Source organism: Gossypium hirsutum, chromosome D08 (genome assembly GCF_007990345.1).
Source record: "Gossypium hirsutum isolate 1008001.06 chromosome D08, Gossypium_hirsutum_v2.1, whole genome shotgun sequence".
In the NCBI taxonomy this organism is placed as follows: Eukaryota; Viridiplantae; Streptophyta; class Magnoliopsida; order Malvales; family Malvaceae; genus Gossypium; species Gossypium hirsutum.
Window position 1 is genome coordinate 16,553,685 of NC_053444.1, and position 11,847 is coordinate 16,565,531.

Here is an 11,847-nt window from a genome sequence, read left to right on the forward strand (position 1 = left end):
TCGCCACCGATATTTTATTGAGGTGTGATCGGTTCACCATTAAAAATAATTTTGGTCTGTGAATTTGAGAAAACAAGTTCGGGAGTCGATTACGCACGAGGAAGGGTTAGTACTATCGCATCGCCCAAAATTGGTATCAAATCGATTGTTTAATGTCTTAGTGTCGAAATTTTGAAAAGATTTTAAAATATGATCCCATGAAATGAAAACCTAAATAATCGAATTGGATAATAAGAATTACACACTTTAAAGAAATAAACTGTCACACTCAGTGAGTTAGAGTGTAACAATTCAATCTTCGAAGTTAGATTCGTCTTTTGTTTTAAAAAAATCATATATTTTGAAAAGAATATTTGGTTATTTGGGTCAATCGAGAAATTAAAACCCAGTAAGTTAGGGTTCAATTTCTTAAAATTCCTATACATCAAATATTGCCTTTATTTTAAAATCAATATAACAAAATGTTATATCCAGTAAGTTAGGATCCAACATCTTGAAATCTCAAATGCTTTATTTTAAAATTGTGTGGTCTAAATAAAATGGATACTTGATGATATAAATTCATCGAGAAGAATTGAAGCCCAGTAAGTTAGGGCACAATTCTCTCGAGAATTATTAAACACCAAGCCTTATTTTTTTTAGGAATTTTGAAATAAAACGATTATAATGTCTTAATGAAATGCAATTCTTACAAACAATATAATTGAATAACAATATACAAAGCAAATGATGAATAGCAAACTAATTCTACAATTTGGAGCACCCAAACATATAATGCATTAACATTTATAATCAAATAAACTAATAATCAATCTTACAAATGACAAATGAGAATAATTAATACAAAATAATTTAATCACAAATAAACCAACCAAAATAATCTAAATGAATAAAATTTTAAAACGTAGAATAAAAATTTATAAGTCACAAATTATAATATATTTATAAACACATATATATATATTAAAAATAATGTCATACATAATAATATATCGCATTAACAAAAAAACATAGGTAAAAAAAAATTTAAAATAATGTTGATAAATTTAAATGACGTGGATAATAATTTAGAAGAATAGTGTATCATATCTTAGAAGTTATTCTAATAATTAGTTTAAAAATTATATTAAGCCAATATTAAAATAATATTAAAAATAATGAATTAATAAAAATTGATTTATTTAAAAAGAGTTTAAAAACAAAATTAAATACATAAACATTTTTAAAATCAAGAACCATGATCAACAAAAATCAAATCCAATCTTAAACAAAATTAAAATAACAATATAGAAAAAATAAAAATAAAAATATATATACAGTAGACTCAAAATATTGGTGTCTAATGAATTTAAAATACAAAGTACAAACTAAAATAATATTTTTATTACATTTTTAAAATATAAATTAAAATACTATCAAAGTAAATATTATAAAGAATATTAAATACTATAATATATAAAAATAGAATTGGTTATAATTAAAAAAACATTGAATTTTAAGAAAGAAAAATAAATTAGTATTCAGTTAAAAAAACTGCTTCAAAATTGAAGGACTAAATCAGTAATTATACACAAACATCATGATAATTCGAATCAATTCACAGAAACGGCACCGTTTGATTTTGGACTAAAATGAAAATAGAATAAAAGATATGGTATAAATTTAAAAAATTGAAAGAAATCAGATTGAAACAATGCAAAACAGAGGAGGACCCATTGCATAAATAGACCTTTGAGCAAAATTGCGCGGATCCTTCCCCGGGTCGGGTCACCGCGCGGATCTATGCCTGCTAAACGGCGTCGTATCACGGCCACTGCACTGGCTCTGAATGACGTCGTTCCTTTCCTTGCTTATAAGCCAAACCCTAGAGCAATCAGCAGTTCATTTCATTTAAAATAAAACCTAAAAGATTTGCTTATTGTTTTCGGCGCCATTCTAGGTATTGAGGGATCTGAGCAGTCGTCGATCCTAGCCCATTCTCCAATGACGACGGAGAGAGCCAGGATTCCACCCCCAGGTACGTCTTTTCTTTCCTCTCTATTGCTTCCCCCTTTTTTAACTAATGATTGTATAATACAAAAAAATAAAAAAATGAATCTGATACTGGCAAAATGAAAAGGAAAAAGAAACTCAGAAATCACCTCTTGATATTTTTCTTTTGTATTCTGAATGTGTGTATTGAATGCGTAACCTTTTTTTTACAGCGTTCGAATGGCTTTCTTATAGCCCGATTTACAGAAAATAAAATGAAAAAAAATAAAAATTTCACCCCTATGTTGTTATTTTTCTATTTGCTGTTGTTTCCGTGTGTTTTTTTGCAGGTACTCGGCCAGCCTGGAAGTACGGAGGCGTGCGAGGAACGGCTCAGAGGTGGCGCACACACGAGGGCAGAGCCTGTGTTTAATTACGGCACTAGGGCAGGAAGCTGCTAGGGTTTACTGTTGCGTATTCTGGTATTGGGCCATTTGGGCTAAGTTGGCTATTGGGCTGGGGTAGTTTGGGGTAGTTTGGGTTAGGTTTATATTGTATTGGGTTTGTAAATGGACATTTGGGCTAAACTTTAAGATTTTTTTTCTTTTTTATTTGGTTTAACAAAATGGGTCGGGCAAATTGGCCTATTAAAGTGGTCATAACTAATTCCTATTTTAAGTTTCTATTCAATCAACTAGTCATTACCCTAGTAGGATCTCTCGGTATTCCGCTAAACTAATGAGTCAGCAAGAACTATTTATCTATCAACCTCACAGTCTAAACTGGTTTGGGGCTAAGGTATTCAAAGATAGGTCATAGTAATTTTCGGTTAATTCTCATTTAAATGACTTCCTAGGGTCGTCAAGCCTAGGGTTTAAGTTCTTCCTCCCCCAAATAGTTGATCCTCAGAGAAAACCCTACATAATAATCAATTAACCACACCTTCACTCGCTAATCTCCCATAAGAGGATTAGGTCATCATGAATCTCATGAACACAATAAACTTGAATAAAAAGATAAACATAAATAAAAAATCAAGAGTTGACTTTGAAGAATCCTGTTTGTATTTGATAGATGAAGCGCGGAAAAATCCACTAGAGTTTGATCGCATTTACAAACCACATTCTCTAAAGATCACAAAGAGAAAAGAATTAAAAATAAGCCTAAAGTTTGAGAATTGAAAATTGAAATTACAAGGAAAATTCTAAGTTTGAAAATTTGTCCATAAAAAAGGCTAAATAAGCCTATTTATAGAGTTTGGGTTATCTTCGTCCTCAACCCTAGTTCAACTAACGCTCTCGTGTTAAATATTTGATTGTGCAGAACAAAACGCTCCTAGTTCACAAATATCTCACATATAGGACCGATGTCGCGACACCCTAGTGTCTATGTCGCTACATCAAAGACAGTATGCTCAGGTTCAGAGTTGCTTCAGGAGTGTGTCGCCACATCTCATGGCTTTGTCCATGATTTGTCGTAATTCGATGTAGTGGATTAAACTAGTTTTCGCACTGTAAGAGCCTGAAATTAAGCATTATCATTAGGATTTAATTATGTTTTAGTAAATTTTGTTAAGTTTAATAAAATGTGCAAATTGAGTATTTTATTGACCTTGGGGGCCGAATCAGGCCTAAGGGTGAGCTAATAAACTTTATAAATGTGCAGGATACTGTTAGAAGGCATATTAAATAGATATTGGTCGCTCTGTTGTAACACAGAATGATCGATGTCGCAACATAGGGAGCAGAATGGAGAAATCATAAAACTGTCTTCGTTGTCGCGACATAAAATAAGGGTGTCGCGACATACCATTGAAGATATCCCAAAAAGATTATATTGACTCCTATGCCACAACACATTTTCTGGTGTGTCACGTCATCGGCTCTAGGCAGGAATTAAACACGAGCCAGGGGGAGTTTTAGTCTGCACAATCAAACTTAAAGCTCGGGAACATCAGCTAATCTAGGGTTAAGAACGACGACCATGTGAGATATATAAATAGGCTTATTCGTAGCTCGGGAACATCAGCTAATCTAGGGTTAAGAACGACGACCATGTGAGATATATAAATAGGCTTATTTGTAACATGTAAATAACACCATTCACTTAGCTTAGAATTAGTCTTTTAAATTCAGTTTAGTTCTCTCTTTTCTTAGGTTAGATTTATTTCTATTTGTTCTTTAGATCTGAATTCTGGAGATAATCATACCTTGAGGATTCGCAATCAATCTTAATAGAATCAAGCTCCTTTGCAAACTCTATATTGTCAATTTATTTAGCATGCTTTCTCTCTATTTCGATTTTATATTGTATATGAAGACCATGAAGAACTAATCCCTCTATGGGGTATTAGTGAATAGAGGCATGTTCTATTAATTATTTTGTAGGGATACTCCATAGATGAGCTATTTGGGAAAAGAATAACGTAAAATAAACCCTTGGCCTGACAACCTTGGGAAGTCATCAAGGTGGGAATTAACCCGAAATTGGTATAACCCATTCGTGAACACCTTCACCCCAAATCAGTCTGGATTGTGAGGTCAAAAGACAAGTAGTCCTTGTCGACTTGATATTCGAGTGGAAGATTGAAAGATCCTACTGGGTTAGCGGCTAGTTGATTGACAAGGAACCCGAAGTGACAGTTGATAAGGATTACCGAAATGAGTTAATCACTCATAATCAGATTCTATTATTTCTATCCTTTAAGCTCTTAAACTTTAATTCTTTATGTTATTCTATTTTATTATTCAAAAAAACCATAAAAACTCCATTTTACCTTTACTCTTATACTATAACTAACTAAAAGTACTAACTAGATCTTTCCGTGTCTAGGTTAAAATCGATCTAGCGCTCGCCTCCCTTTGGTACGATCCTCAGAGTACTCACCTACTCTGTTGTAACTATATTACAACTGGACCCATATACTTCTGAATACCGCCTCATTTATATATCTTTTACTGCAGTATTCACACTTTGGACATTAGTACGTCCGGAGGCGATCAAGTTGTTGGCGCTATTTCTGGGGAGGCAACGTCACTAGTTTGATTCTAATTTTTGCAATTCAAAAAGAATAATTAGAAAATTTTTAGGTTATAAATACAATTTTATTTTATATATTTATTACTACTAATCTTCTCTCTCTGAAGCTAGTGTATGAATTGTAGTAGAGGCACACCTATTGTTGTAGTCAAACATTTAGAGAGAATAATCTAAAGAAATCATCGCTAGCAACAGCAGCAACAACAACAGATGTAAGATCCACTACCATCTGTTGTAGGTAACATTGTAAAACCCCAAAATATGGCTTATGAGTTTTAGGGGTATTTTAGGAATTTTAGCCTAGACGAGCTCGAAATTTTGTAAGGTTAGTACTCAATAATGTTTTCCACTTTGGCATCTTAACTGTTAAATCAATTTTTGGAAAAGTGTTCTAGAAATCCTTAATTTTGAGAAAGGACTGATTTGTAACAATGTTCAAATAGTAGGCATCTACGTTGCTATTTTACCATTGTGTAAAATTGAACTTATTTCTTCCCTATCAACATGTTTTCACATCAATTTCTTAATCCCCTTCATTGTGCTTGCCGCCCCCTACCATTCCCTTGATCTTCAACTCGATTTTTTATTCCAATACCACAACACATTGATTTCCTATCATTCTTAAGCCAATTACCATAAAATATTCCAATGAAAAACACCCAAAAATCCATAGATTTGATCTTCTTCTACAAACGTATATTCTCTGGATTTTCATCGAAACTCGTTCTTTAAATAGCCCATTTTTAGTGAAATCAGAATAGTAGTTTCGAGACCACAAATTTGAGGTCAAAATGAAATTTATTTTAATATTATGTTATGGTCCATAGTATGATAGAAATATTGTATGAAAATTTCGTTAAGAAATTTTATCGATTACGTGTCTAATTTGATAAAGAGGACTAAATTGCATAGAGTGCAAAAGTTGAATTCTAGTAGCTAAAGGTATCAAATAGCTATGGAATTTAAAATTTGAGGTCCTTATATGGAAAATAGACCATTTAGAGGAGTTAGTAGATAAGGATGATTATTCATCATTGGAAATTTAAGAAAATATTAAGGTTAATTTTGGAAAGATGATAAAATAATGATTATAAATTAAATAAATAATTAAATTAATATAATTTTCATCATCTTTGCTGAAGCAAAAACATGGAAACCCTAGCCATGGAAGTTGAGTTCTAGCAAACTTATTTGGTTTAATTAGGCATGTATTCTTGTCCCGTTTTTAATCATTTTTATGTTTCCGAGATCGTAATAGCTTAATCTAGCTATCTTGGGGATTAATTTGCAAAAATTTTAAAGTATTAGGGTTTTTCCATGGAATAGTATAGTTGAATTTTAAAATTTTATGATAGAAAATGAAAGTTTGTTGTTAGATAAATAACTTTGATAAAGAGAATTTTGATGAATTTATCAATTAGGGACTAAATTGAAAAGATGAAAAATTTATTAAAAATTGTAAATTTTTTGTGAAATTCATGGGCTGATATTGATATATATGAAAATCGGCTAGGTGTGAAATAAGGATTAAATTGTATGAATTTCATTTTCCGAGCCTAGAGACTAAATTGTAATTAATTAAAAGTATAGGGGCAAAATAGTATTTTTTTCAAAGATGTGTATTGGATTGAATTGAATATGAATTATATTAAATTGAGTTAAATTCATTCATATAGATCCGGATAGTCCTAATACGGAGTTAGATCGAGGAAAAGAGAAAGTATCTAATTAATAGCCCTTGTATCTACGAACACTTGTTGAGGTAAGTTTGTGTAACTAAATTGTACATTTATATGTTTTAAATTGAATATTATTGTGTGTGATTTGTACAATTGCCATGGATATTATTAATCACATATCCAACAAGTACCGAGTCCCGTTTGAACCTTAGAAAATCGATAGATACAAATGACATGTCATTAAGGGTTCCTGATTGGTTGTGGTCCTGCATGTGTTGCAGACGCACCATAGCTCTCACAAGCTTCCCGATACTTGGCTCCCATGAGCTTCTTGATTAACAGCTCTCTCGAGCTTCCCAATATTTGGCTCACAAGAGCTTCCCATTATTCAGCTCACATGAGCTTTCCGTTATATGGCTCGGAAAAGCTTCCTATTTACATGCTCGTATGAGCACATATGTATATGAATTGACGGATTATAGTTTTGTACACTTCATGTGTACTACCCGTGTATCCAACGATATTTTAAATGGTTTAACGGGAAATGTTCTATTATGAGACAAATGGATTTTGGTACGAACTATTATCGGTATATACATCAAATACATGGAAATGTTAATACATGATACATTGAAGCATGAGATTGATGATACATGAATGTGGATTTTGATTAGTGATTATGTTCATCCATGATTATTGAATATTACATGAGTTTCACATGACTAACATGTGGAGGATATGTGTCTAGGCTTTTGGCCAAAATGATTTGGATATATTTTGTATGCTTACCATAAATGCAATTGAATGGTAAGCTAATTTCCGTGTTATACGAACTTACTAAGCTTAAATGCTTACTCTATTTTATTTTCCCTCTTTTATAGAAATTTGAAGGCTTGATTTGGTTGGAAATTGGTCAGAGCTACTTCACACTATCCATTGGCCTTTTTGCTATAATTAGTAAATTAATTTTGGTTATAATGGCATGTATAGGTTAACTTGGCCATTGATGGCATAGAAAGGTTTTGTTGTGATTAGCCATTTCAACGGCTTGTGTTGGATATATATTTTGATATGTATATATATGTGGCCTTATCATGCTGGATGTGTGTTTGAAATGGTTGAATTATGGAAAACTTATAGGTATACTAATGATTGGTTTGAAAAAGTATGTTTGATACAATTATGCATATATGCATTTGGTTATCTAGGTAAATATGTATATTAGGTTGACATGATATTAAATTGTCGTTTGAGGTGCCTAAGGGGACATTGGTTGTATGTAGATATATTACATGTTTGAGACTTGATTTTGACTTGTTTTGAATGCCTTGATATGGTTTATGAATGTGCAAATTGTATGTTTAGGTTGGTACCAAATTTGGGTGAGAAATATGGCTAGGAAATGACATTTTCATCCATACAGGCAGAGACATGGGCGTGTGTCTCAGCCATGTCTGACACACGGCCGGTGACACGGCCGTGTGTCCCCTGTATCTTTAATTTATACAAGTCAGTATGCTCAAATTGTTCACACGGCCTAGCACACGGGCATGTGGTTTGGTCGTTTGACCTAAGTCAATATACTCACACGGCCTAATACACGGGCATATGGCTTGGTCATGTGACCCAAGTCAGAGAGCTCCTAAGTTTAGACATGAGCTAGGACATGGCTGTGTGTCCCAATTTTGAATGTCCACACGGCCTGAGACACAAGCGTGTCTCTTGACCGTGTGAGACACATGGCCTGGCCACACGGACGTGTGTCCCCTACACCTTTGAAAAATTTAAAAATTTTTTGAAAATTTTCTTGAGTAACTGATTTAGTCTCAACTTGTCTCTAATGTGTATTTTGAGCCTCGAGGGCTTGTATAAGGGACAATATGTTTAATTTTGATTGGTTTCTGACATGCATATTATGTAATGTGAAATGATTGAAATTTCTGTCTATTTGTTTTGTAAACTCAGGTAATACTCTGTAACCCTGTTTCGAGGACTGACTCAGGTTAAGGGTGTTACATTTATTGATATTATAGCTATGGTTTAGTCAATTCTCAGACTAACATGGTATATATGAGTCTAGCTATACATGCCATTATATAACATGTGATAGTGTGATATCTCCTGATCATTTTAAAACATGTTTTTATATAGCAATGGCATCCAACCGAGTTGATTTCGAAGAAGCTGAAAGTAATGCTCAAGCTTCTGTGCAAAGAGCAGCTTCGAGTAGTAGGAGGCACGTATCTTAGGGTCGAGAATGAGTGGCTAAAGAAGCCTTCTTCCAAATGATGAATGAATGGTTTACTGAATTTGAACGAAAAAATCTTGCTGTGCAACAACCCCCACCCCCTCCTGTTCCTCAACCGGTTCCCGATATGACTCAAAGTACAGAACTTGTTAGAGCTGGTAAGCCTCCTATTGATAAAAACCATAAGTACGGTGTAGAAGAATTTTGAGCTACAACTGAGGATGATCTTGAAAGAGCTGAGTTTTGGCTAGAAATTACTATCAGAGTTCTTATAAATTATCTTGTACACCAGTTGAATGTCTTAAGTATGAATTCTCTTGTACACCAGTTGAATGTCTTAAGTGTGTAGTATCTCTATTAAAGGATTCAGGTTATCAATGGTGGAACACATTAATTTCTATTGTGCCGAAAGAAAGGGTCACTTAGGAATTCTTTCAAACTGAGTTCTGAAAGAAATACATCAATCAGAGATTTCTTGAGCAGAAACATAATGAATTTTTAGAGATTAAACAGGGTCATATGGCAGTATCTGAATACGAACGGAAATTTTTTTGATTGAGCAAATATGCTAGATAATGTATTCTGACTAAAACTGCAATGTGTAAGCAGTTTGAAGATTGTTTAAACGAAGATATAAAACTATTAGTCGGAATCCTTGAGTTGAAAGAATTCGTTGTATTAGTTGATCAAGCATATAAAGCTAAAGAGTTGAGCAAAGAGAAAAGACAAGCTAAGATTGAAGTCAGAGCTTTAAGTAAGAGATTGACGGGAAATTCATACCAGTCAACATTGAAGAAATCAAAGAAATATCATAACCGTTCTACTACTTCTGCGGGATATTCTGATAGAGACAGAGGTACTCGACGCTCCAGTCCTAGATCTCAGGATACATCTGTAGCAAGTAGGGGTAGTGTTAGAAACACTAAACCCAAGTGCAAACACTGTAAAAAACTACATTGTGGTGAATGTCAAATAAAGAGTGGAGATTATTTTAGATGTGGTTCCTTTGACCACTACCTTAGAGATTGCCCGAAGAAATCTGAAAAAGATAGTATTCAAAATTCAAGGCTGAGCAATACAGCTACGAGAGGTAGACCACCTCGTAATCCTGGAAATATGAGTGGTAACCGTGGTGTAACAAAAGACTCCACTGTAAGATCCGAAGCACGAGCACTAGCCAGGACTTATGCTTTTCGTGCACGTGAAGATGCTTCTACACCAGATGTTATTACTGGTACTTTCTCACTTACTAATACTGATTAACTGATTTAATTGATCCCAATTCAACTCAATTATATATTTGCACGAATTTAGTGTCTAGTAAAAATTTACTTGTCAAGTCCACTGAATTTGTGGTTAAAGTATCGAACCCTCTAGGCCAGTATGTGATGGTTGATAAAATTTGCAAGAATTATCCATTAATAATATGGGATTATTGTTTTCTGGCTGATTTGATACTATTACCGTTCGATGAATTTGATGTGATATTGGGTACGGATTGGCTAACTTTGCATGATGCCGTGGTAAATTGTAAACAAAAGCTTATCATATTGAAATTTCAGAATGGTGAGATGCTTCATATTGAATCAGATAAATTGGATGGCTTGTCTAACGTGATATTAGCTATTTCAGCACAGAAATATGTGAGAAAAGGTTATGATGCTTATCTTGCTTATGTATTGAACACTAAAGTGTATGAGACGAATCTAGAATCAGTGTCAAAGGTTTGTGAATATCCTAATGTGTTTTCAGAGGAGTTACCTGGATTACCGCCGGTCAAAGAAGTCGAATTTACTATAGATCTTGTACCGGGAACAACACCAAAATCAATAACACCATATAGAATGGCTTCTATAGAGCTAAAGGAATTGAAAGCACAGTTGCAAGAGTTGACCGATAGGGGTTTTGCTCGACCTAGTTTTTCACCTTGGACTGCACCGGTTCTGTTTGTTAAGAAAAAAGATGGATCATTGATATTATGCATTGGTTATCATCAGCTTAACAAATTTACAATCAAGAGTAAATATTCACTGCCTCGTATTGACAATTTGTTTGATCAGTTGAAAGGTCCCACAGTTTTCTCAAAGATTGATCTTCATTCTGGCTATTATCAGTTACGAGTGAAAGATTCAGATGTACCGAAAACAGCATTCATAACCAGGTACGGACATTATGAATTTCTTGTGATGTCGTTTGGTTTAACTAACGCACCTGCAGTGTTTATGGATTTGATGAATAGAATTTTCAGGCCGATTTGGATAGATTTGTGGTGGTATTTATTGATGATATCCTGATATATTCCCGAGATGAGACTAAACATTCCGAGCATCTGAGAATTGTTTTGCAAACCTTGCGAGATAAACAATTGTTTGCTAAATTTAGCAAATGTGTATTTTGGCTTTGGAAAGTTGGTTTTTTGGGACACATAGTATCGGCTAAAGGTATTAGAGTTGAACTGAATAAAATTTCACCTATTGTTAACTGGAAACCACCGAACAATATATCTGAAGTTAGAAGTTTTCTGGGATTAGCTGGTTATTATAGAAGATTTGAAAAAGGTTTTCGATGATAGCTACACCAATGACCCGGCTATTACAAAAAGATGTGAAATTTAAATGGTTTGATAAATGTCAGCAAAGTTTTAATCAATTGAAAGCCTTGTTGACTGAAGCACCAGTTCTGGTTCAGCCTGAATCGGGTAAGGAATTTGTGATTTTCAGTGATGTGTCATTGAACGGTTTAGGCTGTGTTTTGATGCAAGAAGGTAAAGTAATAGCTTATGCTTCTAGACAGTTAAAGCCACATAAAAAGAACTATCCGACACATGATCCAAGTTGGCAGCTATTGTATTTGCGCTGAAAATTTGGTAACACTATTTGTTTGGTGAAAAGTGTTATATATTTATCGATC